General features: G+C 38.6%; 1 long non-coding RNA gene across 1 annotated transcript in view; it reads right to left on the bottom strand.

Moving 5' to 3' along the window:
• The window catches only part of LOC133062698 (uncharacterized), a 340,159-nt gene that overhangs the window by 151,949 nt on the left and 161,090 nt on the right, over positions 1-27,120 (bottom strand). Inside the window, exon 4 of the long non-coding RNA XR_009694238.1 lies at positions 19,975-20,016. This is a non-coding gene — a long non-coding RNA (uncharacterized LOC133062698). The remainder of the gene's footprint in view (positions 1-19,974; positions 20,017-27,120) is intronic.

The raw sequence follows: 27,120 nt of genomic DNA, 5'->3' as shown, positions 1-27,120 counted from the left end.
ACCATGCTTACTGAAAAGAAACTGGCTGTTTTTTCCCTTAGATCCAGAACAAGGATAACCTCCCTCACTCTACCCAATTTCAAGTGTTACTATAAAGCCACAGTAATCAAGATAGTGTGGTATTAGAAAAATAATAGACAGTGGACAGAACAGAGAGTGCACAAATAGGTCCCCACAAATATAACCACCTAATCTTTGATGAAGGAGCAAAGACATTTTAATTTAAAAACGATATTGTTTTCAACAAATGATGATGGAACAAGCAGATGTTCATATGTGGAAAAATAAATTATTAAACACCCTAGGCATAGACTTTACACTCTTCACAATAGTAAGCTCAAAATAGATCACAGACCAAAATGTAAAATTCAAATCTATAAAAGTTACAAGAAAGCATAAGCAAATACTGTGTCCCTGGATTTAGCAGTGAATTTTATTCACAATACCAAAAGCACGACTCACTAAAGAAGAAATGGATAAGTTGGAAGTTCATTAAAGTGAAAAACTCTGCTCTGCAAAGACATTGTTAAGCGTACAAAAAGATACGCTACAGGCTAGGAGAAAATAGTTGCAAAACACACATCTGATGAAGGACTTACATCCAAAATACACAAACACTTAAAAATCAACACTAGGAAAACAAACAGCCCAAATAAAATACCGACAAAAGATGTGACAGATTACCAAAGACGGCAAATAAATATATGAAAAGATGCTCAACATCATTTGTCACTAGGGTACTACAAATAAAACATAAATGAGATACACCCTACATACCTATTAAAACAGGTATCATGCGGAAAAACAAAAACAAAATCAAAAAACCTTGCGGGAAGCAATCACATGAATAAAACCCTATGAATATATGTTTAAATCCCTAAACCTGACACAGTAGCAGCTGAGAGCTAGAGTGCAAATCAGCAGGAGCTCTCACTCTCGCTGGTACTCACAGTTACTTCGGAAGGCTCTTTGGCAACTTCTTACACGATTAAACATCGCTTTATCATATGACCCAGTTTTGCTTTCCTGGGCATTTACCTAACTAAAAACTTATGTCCACACAGAAACCTGCACGTGAATGTTTACAGCAGCTGTATTCACAATAACCCAAAACTGGAAGCAACCAAGGAATTCTCCAAACAGTGAATGGATAAGTAAAATATGATACAATGGAGTTTTTTGGTGATTTTAAAAAGGTATAATCTAGAAAAATATGAAAAGACATGCTAATCTTAAATATATATTGCTAAGTGGAAGAAATCAGTGTGAAAGGGCACTTTATGTGGTGATTCCAGTTGTATCACATTCCAGAAACTGCAAACCTACTGAAATGGTAAAAAGATCAATGCTATGGAAGGAGAAAGAGGTGAATAAGTGAGTCACCAGGAATAGTTTGGGCACTGAATCTATTCTGTATGTTATAGTAAAGATGGATAAATGACACTATGAATTTGCCAAAATCCATAGCCTTTTACAGCAAAAAGAGTGAACCTTAATGCATACAAATTTTAAAAACACAATTTAGTAGGTCAGGCAACCTCAGGAAGGAATGTACAACGTGAAAAAACATTCTAACAGCATTACAAATGCCTAAAACAGCCCCACAGAAGGGAACCAAGGCAAAAGGTGCGGACCTAAACAAATGGAAACAAGTAGAATCTACAAGACTAAAAGCAAAAAACTTGACTTGACTGAACTCTTGCTGACAAAGTCTTCCCCCCTAGAAATAAGTGTAGGTTAACAACTTACACACAGTGGTACAAGTAAGGAAATGGAGAGTCAGTTGGGGAGTGGGGCAAGGGGTGGCTAGGCTTCTTGTTGTTCAGTCAGTCACTTCAGTGGCTCAGTCCTGTCTGACTCTTTGTGACCCCATAGACTGCAGCACGTCAGGCCTCCCTGTCCATCGCCAATTCCCAGAGTTTACTCAAACTCATGTCCATTGAGTCAGTGATGCCATCCAGCCATCTCATCCTCTGTCATCCCCTTATCCTCCTGCCTTCAATCTTTCCCAGCATCAGGGTCTTTTCCAAGAAGTCAGTTCTTCGCATCAGGTGGCCAAAGTATTGGAGTTTCCGCTTCAGCATCAGTCCTTCCAATGAATATTCAGGACTGATTTCCTTTAGGATGGACTGGTTGGATCTCCTTGCAGTCCAAGGGGCTCTCAAGAGTCTTCTCCAATACCACAGTTCAAAAGTATCAATTCTTCAACACTCTAGCTTTCTTTATAGTCCAACTCTCACATCCATACATGACTACTGGAAAAATCATAGCTTTGACTTGATGGTCCTTTGTTGGCAAAGGAATGTCTCTGCTTTTTAATATGCTATCTAGGCTGGTCATAACTTTTCTTCCAAGGAGCAAGCGTCTTTTAATTTCATGGCTGCAATCACCATCTGCAGTGATTTTGGAGCCCAAAAAAATAAAGTCTGATACTACTTCCACTGTTTCCCCATCTATTTCCCATGAAGTGATGGGACCAGATGCCATAATCTTAGTTTCAGAATGTTGAGCTTCAAGCCAACTTTTTCACCCTCCTCTTTCACTTTCATCAAGAGACTCTTTAGTTCTTCTTTGCTTTCTGCCATAAGGGTGGTGTCATCTGCATATCTGAGGTTATTGATATTTCTCCCGGCCATCTGCATATCTGAGGTTATCAATATTTCATCCCAGCTTGTGCTTCTTCCAACCCAGTGTTTCTCATGATGTACTCTGCATGTAAGTTAAATAAGCAGGGTGACGATATACAGCCTTGACACTCCTTTCCCTATTTGGAACCAGTCTGTTGTTCCATGTCCAGTTCTAACTGTTGCTTCCTGACCTGCATATGGATTTCTCCAGAGGCAGGTCAGGTAGTCTGGTATTCCCATCTCTTTTGGAGGTTACAAATAAATGAGAGGAGGAGACTAGAATGATCCAGTGGTAATGGATGAGAGTTGGAGAGATCGGTATGAACTTATTGGTGTAATATAGATAGAGAAAGTTACATATAGATGGATATACTGATTTCTATAGAAACATATACACATACATTTCCTTGCCTTGTCTGCTGAATTTGTCATCTTAGGTATAGCCAGATTATTTTCTAATATTGTCTAGTAAAAGAATCATGGTCCCTTGGAGAAATGGCTGATTCTAGGAAATATAGTAGATGAACCTGGAGCATCTTGTAGAAACTGTAAGGAAGTACTCTGGCTAAAACAAACAAACAATGATAGGAGTATTAACAAATAAAAAAAGTAGGGAGAAAGATTCAAATCTCCCTTGCAGAATTACAAATAATTTACATAAATACTGCACCCTCAAAGCAGGTTGATCATAACTCCCCATTCCTTAGATGTTTGGACTGAACATAGTTACTTCTCTCCAGAGTGCAGTTAGTACAGAAAGTGGGGAGGCCAGGGAAGAATAACTGGATGATGAGGAAACACAACAGACACTACATCAGCCAAGCAATCAAGGTGATCACCAACAAAAATAACTCCTGTTAATGGAATGTAAGCTTGATGTGATTCAATGTCAATGGCATTTTACTTCTGTGATTGTGCTTCCAAATACCCATAAACTCAGTCTAATCATGAGAAAAACAGACACGAATCTCAACTGTGGAGGCATTTGACAAACACCTGCATAGTACTCCCTAAAACTGAGAAGGTTATCAAAAACTAGGAGATTTTGAGAAACTTTCACAGCACAGAGAAACCTAAAGAAATATGACAATTTAAAGTAATGTGGTCCCCCGGATGGTATCCCAGAACAGAAAAAGGATATTAGGGAAAATAACTAAAGCTACTCAGACAGTAAGGAGATCCAACCAGTCAATCCTAAAGGAAATCAACCCTGAATATTCATTGGAAGGACTGATGCTGAAGCTGAAGCTCCAATACTTTGGCCACTTGAATCAAAGAGTGAACTCCTTGGAAAAGACCCTGATGCGAAAGAATGAGGGCAGGAGGAGAAGGGGGCAAAAGAGGATGAGATGGTTGGATGGCATCAGCAACTTTATGGACATGAGTTTGAGCAAACTCTAGGAGACAGTGAAGGACAAGGAAGTCTGGTGCGCTGTAGTTCATGGAGCCACAAAGAGTCAGACACGACTTAGCGACTGAACAACAACAACTTGAATAAAGTATGATCTTTATTTAATAATGATGTATTTTATGGGTTCATTAACTGTGGTAAGCATTAAGATGTTACTAATATGTATTTCATAGGCTCATTAATTGTGGGAAATGTTAAGATGTTACTAATGTGGGAACTAGGGGCAGGGAGGATGAAGGAAACACAGAAACTCTGGATTATCTTCACAATTGTTCTACAAATCTAACACTGTCCTAAAATTAAAAGTTTATTTTTAAAAACTTACAAATATAAAATTACTAGTTCTGAAATATAAAGAACTACAAATTGACAAGAAGAAAATAAACAACTCAAAATAAGACTGAGCAAAGGTTATGCACAGGATACTCACAGGAAAGCCAAATGGCCATAAAACTTAAACAAACAAACCAAAAACAAACAAACAAAAAAAACAAAAAACATTGACCTTATCAGTGGACAATGGGAAACAGAAAATAAAACATGATACTGTTTCTAAACCATCAGTTTTTGGCCTATGTTTAAGAGAGTAAAAATATCCAGTGTTTAGAAAGATACAGAAAAATACACACTCCTACATCGCTGATGGAAGCATGAACCGCTACAGCCTTTTGCAAAGTAATGTGGCAATATTTATTGCAGTAAGAAACATATATACCTTGACTTACCAACTATACTTTGGGGACTCTTTCCTATAGCAGTAAAAGCATCATAATAAAAACATATATATGCATAAGGGTTATCACTGTAACATTTTAATGTTGTTACACAATATTTTGAGTGTGTGGCAAAAAAATTAGAAATAATCTTAATGTCTATCAATAGGGTAAGTGTTAGTCGCTCAGTCATGCCCAACTCTTTGCGACCCCATGGACTGAAACCCACCAGGTTCCTCTGTCCATGAGATTTTCCAGGCAAGGACACTGGAGCAGGTTGCCATTTCCTTCTCCAGGGGATCTTCCCAACCCAGGGATCAAACCCAGGTCTCCTGCACTGCAGGCATAATCTTTACCAACTGAGCTACAAGGAAAGCCCATCAATAGGGTAATGGCTTTAAATTATAGTATATCTGTATTATAGAATATTATGCAGCTATAGGGAAAGTATAATGCATATCTATTAATCTGGAGAAATACTATAATGTTACTTTAAGTGGTAAAAGAAAACTACAGTAAAGTATGCATGGTGTGAAACTGTTTTTAAAAACCGTCTGAATGTGCCTTTATGTTGAAATATTTTTGGCAAACTACACACCTAGCTGATAACATGCTGCCACAAAAGAGTCAGATGGAGCTTCAGATTTAATCTCCTTACTCTTATACACATATTATAAAGTAAAATAAAACAAAACATCAAGCATGACTGTCTTATGTTACTTCTAACTGGGGAATATAAAGAAGTAAATGAATACCAGAACAACTCACACGATCACAAGCAACATTGTAACACAGTAAAATAAGATGTTTTCTATGGGCCCACAGTAACCTACTTCCTGCATCAAGAGAAAAAGCACCAAATTATTAATTTTTATCAGTGACCTACATGAGAGAAAGGAGCACAGTCAACTGGTATTAGTCTTCACTGGGGTACAATTGTTAAGTTACTAGGAGTTGACATAGGGTTCAGATTGGCTGTGAAGATTCAGAGAAACAGCATTTTCAAAAATAAAATGAAGCCTAGTATATGAAAGTAGGAAATCACACAGCAGAAAATCAAAAACAATAAATTCAATTCAGGAGACATCAACAAACATGGGTAATCTTTGAAATCAGAAATCCAATCAGCAAGAGTCACGGGGTATAGTGAATAAACAAACACAACTGGGTAGATCTAGAGGGGAGGAAAAACCAGAAAAGAGAAAAGCTAGCAGAATGCTTGAGAACCAATGGCTCCATGTCCTCCATACTCAACACAATCAAAACTTCATTCAGCAACACAGATGAAAGATGGCATGTGGAGCTGCTCAATCTAATTATTAAACTTTTGGCTATCGTTATAATCGTACACTCTCTGATACAAAGCAGTGTCAACAACTGTGTTTTAAGGAAGGAGGGGAGGGAAGAAGAGAGGGAAAGAGAAAGGAAATTACTTAGGAATTAAGTAAAGAGAATAATGAAAATGTTCAATAGAAAAATATGCTGTGCTTAGTCACTCAGTCATGTCTGACTCTTTGCGACCCGATGAACTGTAGCCTGCCAGGCTCCTCTGTCCATGAGAATTCTCCAGGCAAGAATACTGGAGTGGGTTGCCATGCCCTCTTCCCAACCCAGGGATCGAACCCAGGTCTCCTGTGTTGCAGGCAGATTCTTTACCATCTGAGCTACTAGGGACGTCCAAGAATACTGGAGTGAGTAGCCTATCCCTTCTCCAGGGGAACTTCCCGCCCCAGGAATCGAACCAGGGTCTCCTACATTGCAGGTGGATTCTTTACCAGCTGAGCTACCCAATAAGTAAGGAGAATAATGTAAATGTTCAATAGAAAAATAGCTAATCTGAAATTTGAAGACATGAACATTAAAAGAAGGAACTTCTAGAGTTTCTGTAGACTAAAAGAACAAATAGAAATAACACCACAGTTTTATAGCCAACTTGGCTAGCACCAATCTGGCAAATAGAAGAAAAACATGTTCCAGTCATAGTAAACTTCCAGAATGTGAATTTTATGAGTAAGCTTGAAGCCTACCCATTGGACTTCAGTTTTCTAGACAAGTGGACCAAAGACGACATGCTACAAGGGGCAGGGTAAAGAGCAGTCTACATACCAAATAAGAATATCAGTATATTTCAGATTAGAGCATCCAAGATACTAAGAAGTTGACAGGCAAGAATCAGGCCCCAGGGACAGTAAAACTATAGTGCTTTCTTTTTCAACCATGCCTATATATCTTCACTCCAACATATCTCACAAATGAACAGAAAATGTCTAAAAACCCTTACTTATACCTAAATGGGCTTCCCTGGTAGCTTAGATGGTAAAGAATCTGCCTGAAATGCAGGAGACCTGGATTCAGTCCCTGGGTCGGGAAGATCCCCTGAAGAAGGGAATGGCTACCCACTCCAGTATTCTTGCCTGGAGAATCTCATGGACAGAGGAGCCTGGCGGGCTACAGTCCAAAGCCTTATACGTACTAAGGCATTTGCTGCAGCAAAAAGAAGGGAGGATAGAAAAGAGCAAGCTGTTACCAGACAGAAACTTAAGAGATTTGCAAATGTATTCACTCTGGTTCAAAGGACACTTTCAGTCCTTATGCCTAAAGACACTCATGAGAAAAGCTTAATTTTCCCTAGAACTTTTTAGTGAAGTAGTTTTGAGAGAGAAGAGTGTGAGAAAGAGGCAGAATAATGGAAAAAATGCTAGAACAGGACTAGTCTGGTTCTAGTCTTGGCTCTGCCTCTGATTCACTGAGGGGTCCTGAAGTTGTCTACAAAATTCTCTTTAACATGAGAGACATGAAGTATCCCACTCCAATGCTTCATGTTACTGAAATATTCTGTTTTGTTTTAAATGGAAACTTACTTGCATTTATACTTCTGAGTTTCCCATATTTTGCTTCTGAAAATAAGGTTATGGTCAAATTTTAGCCAATTGTTTTTTTATTACAAATTCCTATAATATTTTAAATTCTCTCCTGAAGCTGCAATCGTCTAGGCCAGTGGTTTAAAAAAACTTGTTTTGAGAGCATGAAACCATTGGTCAACAGACTTGTCATAAACAAGACTGATACACGAAATAGAGAAAGAAAGCCACTTTGCTGAGGGGGATAGAAGGGCATAGGAGGGCTTCCCAGGTGACTCAGTGGTGGAGATTCCACCTGCCAGCACAGGAGACACAGGCTTGATCCCTGGGTCAGGAAGATCCCCTGGAGGAGGAAATGGCAACCCACTTCAGTATTCTTGTCTGGGAAATTCCATGGACAGAGGAGCCTGGCCGGCTATAGCCCATGGGGTCGCAAAGACTGAAGTGACTGAGCAGGCACGCAAGCATGTGGGGGATAGGAGGGATGGATACAGGGGAGAAAGAGTAGAGTCCTGCTCACCCCACTCCCCCACTGTGCTTTTCCAGGGGTCCCTGAGGACTGCCACTGCAACCCTGAGAAAATCAACATTCTGTGACAGCTTATCACACAGGGGTAATGTAGGCATACGTATTTGGAAACAAAGGTCAAGGAACACAACTCTATTCAAACTATTGCAAAACTTCTCTTCTTCAATGGAACTAATATCAGTTGGCCTTCACTTGGTATAGATTAATCACAAACAGAAATGCAAATGAGCGCACTGCAAGGCTGCTACAGTCCACTGCTACAAAGTAGATTTCTGGGTCATTCAAAATATGCTCATGTAAAATTTCTTTCAGAATGCCATCAAAATGAAAATATAAATAAACATAAAACCAAAGCTGTATTAGAAACTACTGGTAACAGGAACTAGTAACTAGTAGTTAGCTAACTAGTAACAGGAAAACAGGAAAACATATAACTCACTGGTAAAGGCATATCGTTAAACTCAGAATAGTCTAATATTGTAATGGTTGTGGTAATACAGTTCTGCTATAAAGTTAAAATACAAAAGTATTAAAAATATCTACAACTGCAGTATTTGTTAATGCAAATCATTAAATGAGGGGGGGATAAAAATTTAGAGTTACTGAGTGCATTTGAAATTAGGTTGTTGTTAGCTTCAAACAAACTGTTATTAATATGTTTTTTTAATATAAGCCTCACGGTAACCACAAAGTAAAAACCTATAGCACATACATAAAAGAAAAAAGGAATCAAAGTACACCACTACAAAAATAATCAAATCACAAAGGAAGAGAATAAAAGAGTAAGAGACAGAGAATTACAAAACAGGCAGAAAAAAATGAACAAAATTGGAAGAGTAAGTTCATGCTTATAAAATAACTATTTTAAATGTAAATCAACTAAATTTTCCAATCAAAAAGAATGACTGAATGCCTAAAAATACAAGATTCAGTGATTTGCTGTCTACGAGAGACCTATCTCAGCTTTCAAGTTTAAAGTGATATAATTGAAAAATTAGACTTTAAGTCAAAGTCTAGACACACACAAAAAAGCCATTATGTAATGATAAAATAATTTATTCATCAAAAGAATAAAGCATTCATATATATTTATGCATCTAACATTGGAGCACCTAAATATACAAAAGTGTTCATCGCTCAGTCGTGTCCAACTCTTTGCAACCCCAAAGACTGTATCTGCCAGGCTCCTCTGTCCATGGAATTTCCCAGGCACGACTACTGGAGTGGATTGCCACTGCCTTCTCCAGGGGATCTTCCCAGCCGAGGAATTGAATCTGGGTGTTCCGCACCGCAGGCAAATTTGTTACCGTTTTAGCCACCACGGGGGTGATCTAAACGCACAAAGCAAATATTAACAGATCTGAAAGGAGGAACAGATAGCCATATAACAACAGTAGGAGACGTCCGTAACTCACTGCAACATTGGAGAGACATCCTGGATAGACAGAAGTATCAACCAGCAAACGCTGTTTTTAAACGCTATGTTAGACTAGACGGACCTAACATTCATCTACAGAACATACCATCCAACAACAGCAGAAAACATTATTCTCAAGCGCACATGAAACGTTCTCCAGGAGACATCATATGTTAGCTAGGTCAGTCACTCAGTCGTGTCTGACTCTTTGCGACCCCATGAATCGCAGCACGCCAGGCCTCCCTGTTCATCACCAACTCCAGGAGTTTACTCAAACTCATGCCCATCAAGTTAGTGATGCCATCCAGCCATCTCATCCTCTGTCGTCCCCTTCTCTTCCTGCCCCCAGTCCCTCCCAGCATCAGGGTTTTTTCCAGTGAGTCAACTCTTTGCATGAGGTAGCCAAAGTACTATGTTAGGCCTCAATAAATTAATTTATTAATAAATTTAGTTAAGCCTTAATAAACAAGTTTTAATAAGTTTAAGTGACTGAAATCATATGAAGCATCTTTTCCAATCACACTAGTATGAAACTAGAAATCAATCACAAAAAAGAAAACTAGAAAATTCACAAATATATGAAGATTAAACAATATGCTATTGAATAATCAGTGGGTAAAGAAATCAAAAGAGAGATTTTTTTTTTTAAATCTTGGGAAAAATGAAAATGTAAACACAACATATCAAGACTTATGTGATGCTTAACTTCTTAAAAGATAAACAAAATAGATAAACCTTTAGCTAGACTTACAAAAAAAAAAAAAACTAAAAAGAAAACTCAATAAATAAAATTTTTTAAAAATGAAAGAGGAACTATTACAACTGATACTACAGAAATATAAAGGTTTATTGGGATTTTGGGATTAGCAGATGCAAACTATTAAATATAGAATGAATAAACAACAAGGTCCTACTTTACAGCACAGAGAACTATGTTCAATATCTATGTTCAAACCATAATGGAAAATAATATGAAAAAGAATATATATATACATACATAAAGCAATCATTTTGCTGTACAGTAGAAATTAACATAAGATTGTAAATTAACTATACTTCAATAAAATAATTTTTTTTTAAAGTGAGGCCCAGTTCCAGCCCAATCTGTGCCCCTACTGGGTGGGACTCAGCCATGGCTGGGTCGTTTTGATGACCAGAAGGGTTGCTGCCCACCTCGCACTGGAGTGGGCAATGAATCGATTGGAAGGAGGTTCGCTTGATGAGGGGAACAGAAAAGAGGGGTGTGAAAGGCGAAATACAAGATATCAAGTCTCGAAGACTCTCTTAGTCATACGGAAAGAGAGCATCTGAATAAAGAATTCTTTCACTCAACCAGTATTTATGAAGTGCTTACTAAACAATGGCAATGGGAATATAGCAGTTGTGAAAAAGCCACAGGTTCCTGCCTCTGGTAGGAAGAGAAACAAGAACATAAATTCTAGATCTTAGCAAGTGCTGTGAAAGAAATAAAGCAATGTAGTAAATGGGGACAATTTTCAGGAGAATGGAACAGGACAATCTCCCCAAGGAGGGATATTTGAACCAATATAGAAGGATGAGAAACTGGGGACAGGACAAGAAGGGGAAAGATGTGTGCAGGAGGGAAGAATAAAAGCCCTAAGGCAGGAGGAAGCTTGGGACCCAAAACACAGGCAGGTAGTGTGACTGGAGCCTGTGGAGAGTGGGTGGCACAGGGTGAGGGATCGGCTTCCCCCAGCACTGCAGGGGTTTGAATCATCCTCAGGGTTAAGGGGACCCACTGGTGCATTTTTAACAAATGGCAACTTTGATTTTCTTTCAGTTCAGTTCAGTTCAGTTCATTCACTCAGTCGTGTCCGACTCTTTGAAACCCCATGAACTGCAGCATGTCAGGCCTCCCTGTCCATCACCAACTTCCAGAATTTACCCAAACTCATGTCCATTGAGTCGGTGATGCCATCCAACCATCTCATCCTCTGTCATCCCCTTCTCCCGCCTTCAATCTTTCCCAGCATCAGGGTCTTTTGCAATGAGTCAGCTCTTTGCATCAGGTGGCCAAAGTATTGTAGTTTCAGCTTCAGCATCAATCCTTCCAATGAATATTCAGGACTGATTTCCTTTAGGATGGACTGGTTGGATCTCCTTGCTGTCCAAGGGACTCTCAAGAGTTTTCTCCAACACCACAGTTCAAAAGCATCAATTCTTTGGCACTCAGCTTTCTTTATAGCTCAACTCTGACATCCATACATGACTACTGGAAAAACCATAGCTTTCACTAGATGGACCTTTGTTGGCAAAGTAATGTTTCTACTTTTTAATATGCTGTCTAGGTTGGTCATAACTTTTCTTCCAAGGAGCAAGCATCTTTTAATTTCATGGCTGCAGTCACCATCTGCAGTGATTTTGGAGACCCCAAAAATAAAGTCTACCACTGTTTCCACTGACTCTCCATCTATATGCCATGAAGTGATGGGACCAGATGCTTTGTTCTTAGTTTTCTGAGTGTTGAGTTTTAAGCCAACTTTTTCACTATCCTCTTTCACTTTCATCAAGAGGCTCTTTAGTTCTTCTTTGCTTTCTGCCATCAGGTTGGTGTCATCTACATATCTGAAGTTACTGTTATTTCTCCCAGCAGTCTTGATACCAGCTTGTGCTTCATCCAGCCCAGTGTTTCTCATGATATACTCTGCATGTAAGTTAAATAAGCAGGGTATATATATATATATATATATATACCCAGGGTATACATATATATATACAATATATAGCCTTGACATACTCCTTTCCCGATTTGGAACCAGCCTGTTGTTCCATGTCCAATTCTAACTGTTGCTTCCTGACCTGCATACAGATTTCTCAGGAGGCAGGTCAGGTGATCTGGTATCCCCATCTCTTGAAGAATTTTCCACAGTTTGTAGTGATTTTCTTTAGTTTCTTATATCTCTCTGCTGTAGAAGGAAGGAGCATGGACAGCAAGAGTGAGAAAAGAGTAGTTTGAATGGAGATCAGGATTCTCTGGCAGTCATCCAGGAAAGAAATGATAGTGTTCTAGGACCAGGACTGGCAGTGGAATCAGAGACGAGTAAATAGTTTCAAAGTTCATTTTGGAAATAGATCCTCAGAATTTGCTGATAAGTTGGTTGTGGGAGGTAAGGAAAAAGCAGTCAAGGTTTTGGCATTAAACTCCTAGGTTTTGGCATTAAGTGGTGGGCTGTATGATGATGGTTTGGATAGGGAGTGGGGAGACATTGCTGCAATATTGGGAGAATAACAAGAGGCTGACTAATGTTACCCATACATAAGCAAAGGTTCCCTAATTCTTGATATCTAGGTATGACATCCTTTAACCCTCAGTTCTATGACCTGGGGAGAACTAGATCTCTCCAAGATTTCTATTTTTTTTTTCTCAAAGGCTTAGGATTTCATCATTATCTTATGTTACTGACTCTTCTGTCCTAATCTCCTGCCTCCACTAATTCTATCAATCCTTCAACCATTTTACTTTTTCCTCCTTTCATTTTTGAAATAGATGTTTATTTCCTTATTTGGTACAAACTAATAGCACTGTGTTACTGTTACAAGATTGGCATACTGAACTCAACAAAGCACAAATAATTCTAAGGAATACCTTACAAGGCCACACTCTGGGGAAAAAGACAAAGACAATGACATAATCAAGACAATACTATAACAATGACTACTTTTCAGAAACAGCTTCAGAGTTTCTGAACTTGTTTAAAGGTTTATACTTGTCAAAGCCTTGCTACATTTTATAAATGATTTCATGTTTTCACCAGAGTCCCTGTCACTGAAGTCAGATTGTTTTTAGTACATATAACGTAGAAAAACATCTCTGATGTCATTCTAAACCTAATTATTTTCAAAAGGGTGTAGAAATGGTATCAAGATCTTTATTTCATGTATTCCTGTGCCAGGGATGGTCACCTCTTGTGTCAAGGTCTTCATATTACCATGAACAATTTCTTCCCAATAAAAGCAGTGATTCATGACAGCCCCTAATGGGGAGCATGTCCTGCTATAATCTCTGCTTTGTCTCAGCTGGTGCAGCATCAGCCAGAGGATTGGGAATGAGGATATCCCAGCTTCTCGCAATAGACTTCTGGTGAAAAATATGTGCTTCTGTTGAGAGTTGCCTCTCTCAACCACAAGCTCACAAAACAAATCCACTCACACTCAGCATTCTCTGAATCTTTATTCACTCTGATAAAGATCAGGGGTTTATTCCCAGGTGGCTCAGACGGTAAAGGATCTGCCTAAAATGCAGGAGACCTGAGTTCAGTCCCTGGGTTGGGGAGATCCTTTGGAGAAAGGAATAGCAACCCACTCCGGTATTCTTGCCTGGACAATCCCATGGACAGAGGAGCCTGGTGGGCTTACAGTTTAGTTCAGTTCAGTTCAGTCGCTCAGTCGTGTCCAACTCTTTGCGACCCCATGAACTGCAGCACACCAGGCCTCCCTGTCCAACACTAACTCCCGGAGTCCACCCAAACCCATGTCCATTGAGTTGGTGATGCCATCCAACCATCTCATCCTCTGTCGTCCCCTTCTCCTCCTGCCTTCAATCTTTCCCAGCATCAGGGTCTTTTCAAATGAGTCAGCTCTTCACACCAGGTGGCCAAATTATTGGAGTTTCAGCTTCAACATCACTCCTTCCAATGAGCACCCAGGACTGATCTCCTTTAGGATGGACTGGTTGTATCTCCTTGCAGTCCACAGGACTCTCAAGAGTCTTCTCCAACACCACAGTTCAAAAGCATCAATTCTTTGGTGCTCAGCTTTCTTTGTAGTCCAACTCTCACATTCATACATGACCAGTGCTCACGGGGCTGCAAAGAGTCAGATGTGACTGACAGACTGATATTTCAGTGAAGATGAAAGGGTTCAAGGAGACCATAACCAGACTCATAACCTCTACAAATGTAAAATAAAAGCATGTAGAACTATCTTAGAGGAGATTAAGAATAAATGTGTGCAGTATGTCTGGTCTAGATTACATCTTATTTTTATTGAAAAGTTTTTACTGGACACCTGTAATAGGCCAGAAGCTCCAGGTGATAAGGATGGAGAAGAGCCCAAATGGACACAGTTCCTACTATCAGGCAGATCAAGAGCCTCTGGATCTTTGTTTTATTATTTTTGCTCCAAGAGGAACCAAACATACTCAGTGTAGCCTGGGTCTTCTGTAAGCCTTAAAAAGAAATAAGGAAAGGTCTAATAGAAGAACTATCAGTGGCCCTGATTAATTTCACAGCTCTTCAAGAAAACTCTAACATTTAATGAGATAATACGTTGACGGTCCCCATGCATTACCCCAAGGCAATGTAGCCACTGAGGGACTGTCAGTCACCTTGCCCCTTCCTTTGTTGGATGTACATTCAAAGCAAGTCTTACTGTCCTTCTAAATTGGGGTTCTGCAGGGAGCTAAGTCCTTATGTCCAAAGGCATACATTGGATGAAATGAATGAATTCCTTTCCAATGCATTCAGTCTCTTGGGAGACTTGAAAAAATGACCACTCAAATCAATTTCAGTAGAGCTTAGTTCTCTCACACAAAGTCAGCTCAAGTTGAGAAAGACTGGAGGACAGTATCACTTTCAACTTCTATTTTAAAAAGCAAGGTCAAATCAGGGGAAAGATCAAATTTGGTAAAGGCAGAGACCCTAAAACAACAATAACAAATAAGCCAGAAGCCAGAAAGTCTCTAGAGAACTAAGGATTCAAAGAGAAAAGTTAGACTCACTGAAGGTGAGTGCTCTAAGGAAAACAGAACTCTGCAGAGGCCAGGGTGGAAGAAACACCAGCTAGACTAAAATCAAATACGGGTGCAGCTGAAACCAAAACACATGCTCTCATTCAAAAAAAGAGACAGACCAGAAAAAGCTTAGAAAATATTATGCTTTTCTGTCCTCCTTGAGGGGCCCCAAAACATTTGAAATAAACTGCTACACACTCACATATCCTACAAACAATGTCCTAATATCACAAAGACAATAAGGCATGCTACAAAAACTCTCAAGGCCTAGAAGTCACCCAGATGAGAAAGGTTTATGTCAGAAGTTAATTTAAAATTCTAAAAAGGGCTTAAAATCATTTATTCTAATTGCTCAGTGTCTCTTTCCCAGAACGGAAATGACCTAACTCAAGGACATAAAAACTGATCATGGCCTTTTGCAAAGCTGACAGAGGCATAACAAAAATTAAGCTGTAGAAATGCATTAATACTTCTGAAATAAACATGTAATTGCTTACCTCCATATAGTTTAAGTGCATGGACTAAACATGCAATAACTCATCATACATATCTATCATTACCAGTAAAGGTATATCACAAATCAACTTTAAGCAAGTGATGTAAAAATGAGATTTATATTTAATGCACTATTGTAAATTGTACCAACTGCCAGTGTTAACACTGGCAGCATAAGATGCCAAAAAAGCTTTTAAATGCCTGGAAGGAGGATGCTTTCCAAAACTGTTAGGAAAAAAATAAATAAAAGGAATTGAGAAGAGAGGGGGCAGGGAAGCTTCTTCTTGTCATTTAATATTCTGGAGTAGAACCATAAAGGGTACTCTGAAATAAAGAAAACAGAGCTTTGGACTTCTCAATCAAGGGCTGAAGAAAACAGCCCTTCCTTTCTCTTCTTTGCAATTCATCAGTACAACCCAGAGGTGTGCCTGAGATAAATCACTCCAGCTTTCAGGCACTGCAAGTGGCAACCTCAAGTACATTAGCTCATTCTCAGATGATATTACAGTTTACTTTTAAAACAACAACAATGAAAGTTGATCCCTAAGAGTACCTGTCTTCATGTGAGCAATTATTGAATTTCACAGTCTCATAAAAAAATATCACCTGTAGTAATGTATTTAACAATCTCCAGTGACCTACCACCCTCTACAAATTTTAAAGCAGCTCAAGTAAAATAATCTTGGACGTGACTACAAATAAAAATGTCTATTGTGTGAGTGCTAAGTCGCTTCAGTCATGTCTGACTCTTTGTGACCCCATGGACTGAAGCCCGCCAGGCTCCTCTGTCCATGGGATTTCCCAAGTAAGAACACTGGAATGAGTTGCCATTTCCTTCTCCAGGGGATCTTCCTGACCCAGGGATCGAACTCATGTCTCTTAAGTCTCCTACATTGGTAGGCAGGTTCTTTACCACTAGCGCCACCTGGGAAGTCCAAAAATGTCTATTATGCCCTCTTTAACTTGTAATTTGATATTTGATAACATTGTTAAATTATTTCAACATATTTTAAAGGCCCAGGACATTGAATTGTTCAAATGTCATTGCCGATGTAGACTTTGAATAGCCAACATATTGAGTCTTCTAGCATGCAAAAAGCTAAAAATCAATAAGCCTTCAAAACATGCAAGACCAACTCATCTTTTTCAGGTAATTAAAAATAATAAAAACTAGGGTTCAAATTTCAGTCTGACTGAGTTCAAAATCTGGCCTTTTAATTTACTAATTTTATGACCCTAACCTCTCTACACTTTAGTTTTCTCACCTATAAAAAGGAAAAAAAAATCCTCTGCATAATGCTGTCTTGGGGATTCAGAGAGATAATTTACAAAGTGTTTTGCACGATTTGTGACACAAAGAGATGAACAAATGATTACTGTAATTCTGAGGAGATGAAAGATGCTTAGAATACCATAATTTGAATACCTATAAACATGACAGATTTATATACTACCTTGGTCTCAGGAAACATTTAAGGTCGCTTACAAAGATATTTGAAACAAAGTCACTAAATCAAAATGTAAACACAAAAAGAAAGAGTAAAAAAGATGAGATTAATTTTAAAGGGGCAAAATGTCAGAAAAGATGAGCTTCATCAATTTTATACAGTATGATTCCTAAGATCAAACAATGACTTAGGAAAATAAATCAATAATTAGCTGACACTAAAACAAAACAGGAATTTTTTTCAAGAGTCTTCCAAAAGAGGACAACAAAGAATGAAAACCATCTTCAACAATATCCTTATAAAAGATAAATTTCACAGATGTTCTCAGTACAGACTCCCCACCAAACTTCAGTGGCACATTTTTAAAATAAAATCAGAAATCTCATACTAAGCAACCAGAAGTACTTTTTGAATTTGATAAATTAATTACATAATAGACTTTGTGCTGGGTTTGCAAAGAATTCCCCCACAGCACTATTCCTACGTAAAACAGAGTAATGAATCTCACCTCACACACAAGCCCACCACCCCCTGTACTCATCTTTCTGGAAGAGGGGGCACTCATGGAGAAAGGAGAAAGTAGGTGCTTTTGCCATTAAATAGTTCAAGTGAGAGGAGATATCTCTGTGAGGGAAGTAAATATCATGCCAGGGGTCATGGTTGTAAGAACTCTGTTGAATTTAAGCTTTATCACTTCACCATGGTTGTTAAACTCTGCTTTCTCTTAGGAAGTAATATCAAAACTCTGAAAGAGAAAGGGGCAACAATTAGGAAGACTGCCTTCCCCAGCACTGCCAGTCTGGAAAGGAAGAAAGAAGAGAAGGGGAAGAAAGGGGGACTCCTCAGGAGTAGATACTGAAATAGTTAGTCCTCAAGGTCGGGTAATTCCTGGCCAAAAGCATGCCAATGCCAAAGTAAAAAGAAAAGCAAAGTAGAGCTACTTCACACACAGAGAATAATATCTGACCTTTCTGAGGGCTAATTGAGCACTTTAAGCTAAGTGTACCATTTCAGCTCATAACAACCTCATGAAAGTGTGAAAGTGAAAGTGTTAGTCACTCAGTCATGTCTGACTCTTTGCGACCCCCATGGACTGTAGCCCACCAGGCTCCTCTGTCCATAGAATTCTCCAGGCAAGAATACTGGAGCAGTTTGCCATTCCCTTCTCCAGGGGATCTTCCCAATCCGTGGATAGAACCTGGATCTCCTGCACTGCGGGCAGATTCTTTACCATCTGAGTCACCAGGGAAACCCAACAAACTTATGAAGGAAGTACTATTATTATTACCACCTTTCTGCTTTTGACACAAAAGTCAAATCTTTTGCTAGCACTTCCACACAGCTTGCAAATGGCAAAACCAAGAGTCAACACCAGACTAGTCAGTCTAACCCCAAAGCTCTCTCATAAAACTTCCTATCAGATGAAAACTCCACTCACACACGTGACCCAGTACCTCACCATCTAAGTTAGCTTTGAACTTTAAAGAGCTAACCTTTACATGCCTGCCCCACCACTGAGGGAAATCATTGAGGTCACTGTAAATAAGAAACTGCAATTATTCATATCCATCCATAAAATATGACATTTTAAAAAGCTTTTAATCACTGGGCTAGCGACTAAAAACTCCATTCTTTAAATTTAAGGGCACTTAAGATATCATGTAAAATGTTAAGCAAAAGCCAAACATCATCTTAAAGGCTGCAAAATCTTCCTAGTTAACTAACGGTCTCAGAATAATCTACATAGAATCAGAGCCTGATTTGGTAAGATATGGACAGTTGCAATGCCCATAAACTGTCACATCTTTGTGGCATTTTGTTCTAAGAATGGGGATAGTCCTTTACAAATTAATCAAGGGAGAGAAGAACATAACTATGTAAGACTAGTCACTAAAGTCAGTTGATGTCCCATTCAAACATCAAAGCGCAGGGTAAGCAAGGGGATAGGATATAAAATAAAATGAGACTGAGATAACTTTACCGATATCTTCAGTACATATAATCATGCATTAATAGCTGCCGTAACTGTCAGTTCTGTGAAACAATTTGCATTGTTTTGTTACCACTCTTATAACTTGTCTAACATTGATATGAGATCAACATTCAAAGGGCTTATTGTTGATATTAAGAAATACAAATATGAACTACTATCAGTTTGCTCATTAAGCAAATAACCATGCATGATGCTCCTTGTCTAAAGGTACCGGGCACTTCCTATAGGAAAAGAATGTAAAGTGGAATATGGGACAAGTAACGTCTCTATGGTCTCTATCCTTAAAGGGTTTACACATTTAGATGAAAAAAATTTGAAGGTTATAATGAATTAAGGTTAAATTTGAGTCAGCCCTATAGTTGGGTATATACTTGAAAATTTAAAATTAAAGAGTATAAAAAAGGAAAAGGAATAAAAAATGTTTAAAGATTTGGGATTAGGTCATTTAGAGCAAAACAAAAGCCTATGGTCTCCTTTAAGTTAATAATAAGCTTTTAAAAAAAAATAATAAGTTTTTATGGCAATAATAAGCTTTATATTAATAAAAAATTTTAGGAAATGGGGAGAGTTTGGTCTGAACACACATAAGGACAACCTTGTTAATCAGGATGAGTACATTGTGGGGGAAGACATAATACTTTTCCAGATACAAGATTCTGAGACATCAATCAACCAACCAAATAAATATTTCTTGTATTATTGAAAGTACCAACTAGAAAAATTACTCACCAAAAGAGGAGGCAGCTGAATAGAACCAGAGGCCTTCATACTCTGACAAAAGGAGAATAAAAAAGAGCCTGAAACAGGTAAAGTGGTGGGGGGGGGGGGGGGGTGGAAATTAAGCAAACAATTTTAAGAAAGAAACAGCCCATTTTTTTTTAACGTTTACAAACCTTAAATAAGATTTTTAACGTACAAGGATTCACAAAATCACCTCTCAATTCCCCCTATTGGGGAGTTAAATGGGTACATCAGCCTAATAATCAGAAGACATTTCCATTATGTTGAATTTTCTATTTAAACTACTTTGTAATCTGGGAGCACATATCAGCCTTCAGGGACCCCCAGTGTGAATACAAACTTGGAATAAGCCAGCAACTGTCTAATCTACTAAGTAAACAATTCTCAAGGTAGCCCACAGTTGATTTTTCCATCATGCTGAACTTCAATTTTGGAAAATAGCTACTTAAAAAAACAAAAACAAAAAACCTTAAATTCATGCCAAAAATGTAACGGTGTCAGAAGCTTGATTTCTGAATTCCCCATCAGTATTTTTTTAAGAGCTATTGCTTTTTTTAATTAACTAGCTAATTTGGCTACCTGGGGTCTTAGTCACAGCATGGGGGACCTCTGTTGCGGCAAATGAACTCTCCAGCTGTGACGCAGGCTCCGGAATTGTGGCTTGGTTGCTCCATGACATGTGGGATCTTAGTTTCCTGACCGAGGATCAAACCCACATCCCCTGCGTGGCAAGGCAGATTCTTAACCACTGGAGCACCAGGGAAGTCCCCCTGCATCAGGATTTAACAGTATAGACCAACAAGCTTTTAGAAAGGAAGGCTTTCATTAGAAGTTAATAATGTGTTCATTATGCCCACCACATGGCTAGTAAAACATAGGAAAACTGGCCTAAGGGTCAGAATAAAGAATGATGAATAGTCTCTTAATCTCCAGGTTTCTCTGCCTCCTGACTTCATAGAGATGCAGTAAGAACATGCTAAAATAATCAATAAGTGTTTCTCATAAAGTTATTCGAATTCAAGTATCTATTACTATAAGCGTAATATATGTATCCTGCTGCTGCTGCTGCTAAGTCGCTTCAGTCGTGTCCGACTCTGTGTGACCCCATAGACGGCAGCCCACCAGGCTCCACCGTCCCTGGGATTCTCCAGGCAAGAACACTGGAGTGGGTTGCCATTTCCTTCTTCAATGCATGAAAGTGAAAAGTGAAAGGGAAGTCACTCAGTCGTGTCCGACTCTTAGTGACCCCATGGACTGTAGCCTGTCCATGGGATTTTCCAGGCAAGGGTACTGGAGTGGGGTACCATTGCCTTCTCCGAATATATGTATCCTAAGAACTTCCAAATGGCATATTGAGAACAGAGTATCAACGAGATAATAGATGCCATTTCTATAGGTCAAAAAGATAAGATTATAGTAACAAACCACTCCATTAGTTCAGTCAATTCATAGTAAGCAGGTATAGAGCACCTACTATGTGCTGGGCATTATGCTAGGCTCTGAGGATGGAAAAATGAATAAGAATGGGCCCTGCAATCTGGAACTTACAACTGCACCACTGACTACAAATGCACATTATCTTATAAATAATGAAAAAATAACACCATCTGGATAGTTACTTTATTTGACCTCACACGTATAAGAACATTTACTGAAGCCGACACAAAATAAAAGTGGAAAATTGATGCTGCATCTGAACATCCATTAAAAACCCGCAAAACAAATTCCACTTTCATAAATGTGTAAACTTGACTAAAACAAAAAAGGAAACAATGTTCCCCTTTCTCTGCCTCCCCCACCCAAAAACACCCAGTAAAGTCTTGCTTCAAGGTTTGTACAGTGGCCTTATTTCTTCAGCTGATATGTGGAGATGAAGGTTGAGAGTCAACTATCTACCCTCCATTAATGGGGCTCCATGCTTATTTTCTTGGATACGCAGGAACAACAGAGCCATCCCTGGCCCCAGCTGGTTTTGATTTGAATAGCAAGTTTCAAACAAGGTGGACTTGACCCTAACTGAAATATTGCCAGGACCATTTTATTATTTTATTAGAAAGAAATTTAGAAATTAAAAATGCTCTTGAGGTCTGGGAATTCACAGTCTAAGGAAGAACTCTGAACTCCAGAGCTGAGTTATAAAGGAAGAATGAAAGTATCTCAGCATTTCAAAATTGCTGAAACTCAGAAAGGAAAAGTTCTCATCATCTTATAAGGAAGTTATTAGGCAGTATTCTCCCAAGTTTGCAGCAAAACCTTTCCTCTACTTCTGACAAGAAAAACACAGTCTAGTGGTCGTCCGAAACTAAAAAGGGTAGCTTCTCAAAACTTATGCTTCTGCTTTTGTGATTTTTTTTCCTAACTAACTTGAACTGACCAATGAGATTTTGAAAGAATCCATTATTCAGCAGTATCCTATAATCATAGAAGTTCTCTTCAATCACTGAAATAAATACTCAGAAATTATGATCAAAACCATTTGAAGCCCTGACAACCTAAAAAGACACGATTCTGCAGTAGGAAAAGAAAATTAGAATGCTTAATTGCAAAGGGAAGAAAATATTCTGACTGAAAGAATAGACTAAATTTAGATTAGAATTATATTTATCTTTTTGTCACAATACTAAAACCATTTGGTCTAATTGGTGTGTGCTGGGAAGGGGGCGTGTGAAGAGGATGGAGGGATCAAACATCTGACTAAGAATAGTCCCTTCTTATGTCCTTGCTGCCACTCCAAGGAGTGTTGCTGGGAACACTGTGTTGACAGTCCATGCCTGCCTCACCAGGCAAGCACACACACATATTTCCCAATCCTGGAAATCTGTGCCTCTAAGAGAACTAATGACATGATCCCATTCTACTTACACTTCAGGTGAACTTGCAAATGAAATTTGCAGACTAGGAGGATCAATTGTATTTCTTGGCTTGATTCAATCTTAGAGCTTCACCTCCACAATGCTGACTATGTCAACTTGCTGAAACTAATCTGAGCTTTTCTTTAAGCAAGTTCCATCCTGATCAGGTTGCCATTAATGTTTTGTTTTATTTTTCACCAAAATGAATATAAGCTCAATACTAGGTGGAGTTAGTCCCCATGATTGTTACAAACCAATAATTTCAACAAGAGTGAAATTATGAAAGGATTAGATTGTGATGACTCTGTCCTTTCTAATAGTTAAAACAGCTAGGCTCAACAACAAAAACACATATTTACTACGTGCCTATTCTGTGCCATGCACCATGCTACATACTAAGTATTCAAGTCAAATAAAACATAACTGCTTTCCCAAGGGGCACATCATTTATTCAACAAATTAATATGACAAGGATTATTCTATATGGCACATGGAAGGCTATGTGCCTTTGTGAAGCCTATATTCCATCAAGCATTTTGGCCTTAACTTGGAGTGAAGTGGAAGGTTCTGAGTAGAGAAATGACCTGATTTGACTTAGAAATGTTTTAGCAGATGCATATAAAGCAGATACATATAAAGCAAATGCATATAAAGCAGATCTGCCTTAACTGGTGAAGGGGCTACTTGAGCATTTCAGGCAAGAAGAGATGGTATGGAATGTGGAACAGACTAGGGCAATAGCCAGGGAAGTGGTGAGACAGGGTCCATCAGTTAGAGCTCTCCAATTGTATGCAAGAGAGAAACACGCAACCAAAATCAGAGAGAAAGAAAAGAAAATGAAACAGAATATTGGGGAATTTCCTGAAACTGACACGGAGCCTGGGAGAACCAGACTTAGGAACTGGACAGGTATAAAGCTAGAAACTCCTGGAGTACGTGAGCTTTAACTGTTGCTTCTGACCTTGTACCACTCTGCTCAAGATTCAAATAATCAGGCGACTTCGGCTTTCCAAATTTTAGTCACATGCCCATTTATTGGCATATACCCAGCAATAGAGACTAAGAACCAAGCTTTGTTTACCACCATCAGACCCAGACTCCCAAGACTGCATTACACAGGAGAGAGACAATAGGCTGATAGGAAATCAGGGTGCTATTAGGAAGGAAGAATGAACACCAGGAAACCTAGTCTACAAGGCAATTTATGTCTGATGGATAAAAGCAGAATTACAGACAAAAGATAGCTCAGAATAAAAGTGGTCTCATAAATTGACACATACTTTTCAATAAAAAGGTATTTTCAGTAAAATTGTCATTTTACTCTTTCTAGATATAAAGATAACCCTGATACTCAACAGACTACAGTGGAGATTATTTAGCTGTCAAGTGGTCACATGAAGGCTTTTGCTTAAAAAGTCCTAGATAAAAAAATTTTGAAAGAAATTTAATTTTTTTAAGCCGAACAATACATAACACATATGTAGCTTTCTCTCAGAAGGATCAAAGGATGCATATTTAAACCAGTATATTTGAATTTGAATTATGGGGTAACCTTGTGAATTGCTGACTGTAAACAGCTGAATAAAGGTCCAAATATATAATTTTAAATCATTCTTTTCACTCTTTCCAGGTAACTCCTACTCTTAGAACAGGAAACAGACATGGGAAAACATGCTAACGTCATTCATTCTCTTATCTTACTTTCTCATGTCTATTTCCTGTTCAAAAGAAAAGAACTTGTCTAGAGACTGAAAAGAACGACTTTAAAATAACATGTTTGGATCTGAATATGTAAAACCTTACAGATCATGTCTCCAGAGAACAGGCTGGTGATATGAAACTTTAAACATCCCAAGGGGGCAGCCGATGCTCCCATCTAGTCAATCTTGCCATGTCAGAATGCATATCCAGAGATGCCAGACTTTCTGATTTTTCAAAAGAAGCTGAGATTCTAGACTTTTACATGAAACCTCTAGATTTTTAAATGCTGGAAATTTTAGTTTGGGTTTTGTTGTTGTTGCTGTCGTTACTGTGGTTTTTTGTTTGTTTGTTTTTCAGTTTTTGAATACTCCATAGGTAAAATAAAAACCTAAATGTGACCTCTGTTCTTCATTGCATCAAGGTATGGTCAAATCTTAACAGAGATGAGCAGATGCCTGCATTTCTTTTCTTTCTGTTTCCAAAATTAACAACCACAGTCCTTTCTTCCCTTCATGGGAACCAGATGTGGACTTGGCAAAGACATGGATTCCCCAAGAACTCCCTTCATACTCCAGCTGCAACCAAAATGATCAATGCGTTTAGAACAATTTTGGGATGACATGTTCGATGAAGATTTGGAAGCACCAACTCACTGCTCCCTGGATAATGTCCAGAACCACAAAGGGAGTGTTGTTGAAGGGCTTCAGGGTGAGGTAGCCATGTTGACTGGGACACGTGCAGAGAAACACAGGTCATCTAAAAGAGGAACTCGAGAAATGAAGCAACTGAACCTAAGGAAAAAAATAGGCTGAAATAGGACCTGGGTGGGTGGGTGGGGCTGTGGGGAAGGCCACAGTAGAAAGGAGGCCCTTCCTAATTTCTCAACCCCCACCTTCTTCCTTAGCCCATCTCCCTAGGTCTTTTAGCTGCATGCATTGGCTTCTTTAGTCAATTGAGCACCATAAACGGTCTCGTGCAAGACACAAGGGACAAAATATATACATGTGTGAATTTCTTTTTTTTTTTTTTTATGTGTGAATTTCTAACAGAAATTCCTTGAGAAGAAACTTTTATGGAATGTGCTCAGAGAATTGGTTAGTCAGTAGAGATTTATGTAAATATTTTAAAAAGTATTCATAAGTGACTTAATCCACACAAACAGACTTCCTTTTGCATTTTTCTCTCAGAACAGTGGAAGCTTTATTCACCAACTCCATGTGAAAGAAACATATTTTTTTTCATCTCGTGGTTAAGGATCTGTAGAATCATTTCCTTTCTACAATGCACACTTGGTACATGACTTACCCACTTACTTCAGGTGGATGACAAACCACAATCATGAGAGGGAACGATAGGGCACTGCTCTGAGAAAGTGCTTTTCATCCTCTCAAAACATTCACAAGCATTAACCAATTAATGGGTGAGTGAAGTCAGCCTTTTTTTAAAAAACAAATGAGAAAACTGAAGATATTTAAAAGCTTTCCCTACAAAGAGATTCAGTGTCTGAGTCTGAATTAGAACTTGGACCTTCCTAACGTTAGCAGTTCAGAGATTCAACTCATGTAAACATTTGAAAGGTCAGCTGTTCATCAAATACTTTTCCAACTACAGCAAATGTATCCTTATTAAGTTTCTTTTGCAAAAGTTCCAAGGTGCTGAACACTCTTCCATTGCCACCAATAATTAACAATCCAAAACAACCTAAACACAGAGAATTTTTTGTTGGCATTTTGAAACTTCAGACTATCTTAGGAACAGAGTGTGTGGGAGTGGTTTTGGGCAAAAGGCAGGCTAGGAAAAAAGACATCAGCTGAAAAGTTTTCCTGAGACTGGTCCTTCCCTGTTTCAAATAGGTTTGCAGCAAGAAGAAAAGTGTTTGTTCTCTTCAAATAAAAACTTTGTGCTTCCTGGAAATGGGCAGAAAAGGAAAAACCAAGCAAAACAATATCACTTGGTCTAATATTTAGAAAATTCGACAAATCTTGGAGTCCTAAGTACAGCCATCCTTATTGTAGCTAGTTAACTTTTATTTAAACATATCTACCCACTCAAAGTTTAAAGATTTTAAAAAATTACTTAACTACCATATCTACTGTGAGCTATTTTCTTCTCATTTTTTCTACACTACTCAGTGGTAAAGAAACTGCCTGCCAATGCAGGAGACACAAGTTAAACCCCTAGTCCAGGAAAATCCTACATGCCACGGAGCAACTAAACCTGTGCACGAAAGCTATTGAGACTGTGCTCTTGAGCCCAAGCAGAGAAGCCACTGCAATGAGAAGCCTGCATGACGCAACTGGAGAGTAGCCTGTGCAGCAATGGAGACCCAGCGCAGCCAAATAAATATATAACATTTTTTTAATTAAAAAATAAAGAAAAGAGGGCCCCAGGGAAAACATTTCTATTGAGAGGGTTTCAATCTCTATGTCAGACTCAAGATTAACATGAAATGACAGTAGACCTAAGTGCAAAAAAAATTAGCCTTCTTGAAGAAAATCCTTGTGTCACTGAGTTAGAAAGATATTTTTTAAAACAAGACAAAAAAGTACAAAAGAGAAAAAAAAAAAGAAAAGGATAACAT

Source organism: Dama dama, chromosome 9 (genome assembly GCF_033118175.1).
Source record: "Dama dama isolate Ldn47 chromosome 9, ASM3311817v1, whole genome shotgun sequence".
Taxonomy (NCBI): Eukaryota; Metazoa; Chordata; class Mammalia; order Artiodactyla; family Cervidae; genus Dama; species Dama dama.
This window is presented reverse-complemented; position numbering and strand designations above follow the sequence as displayed.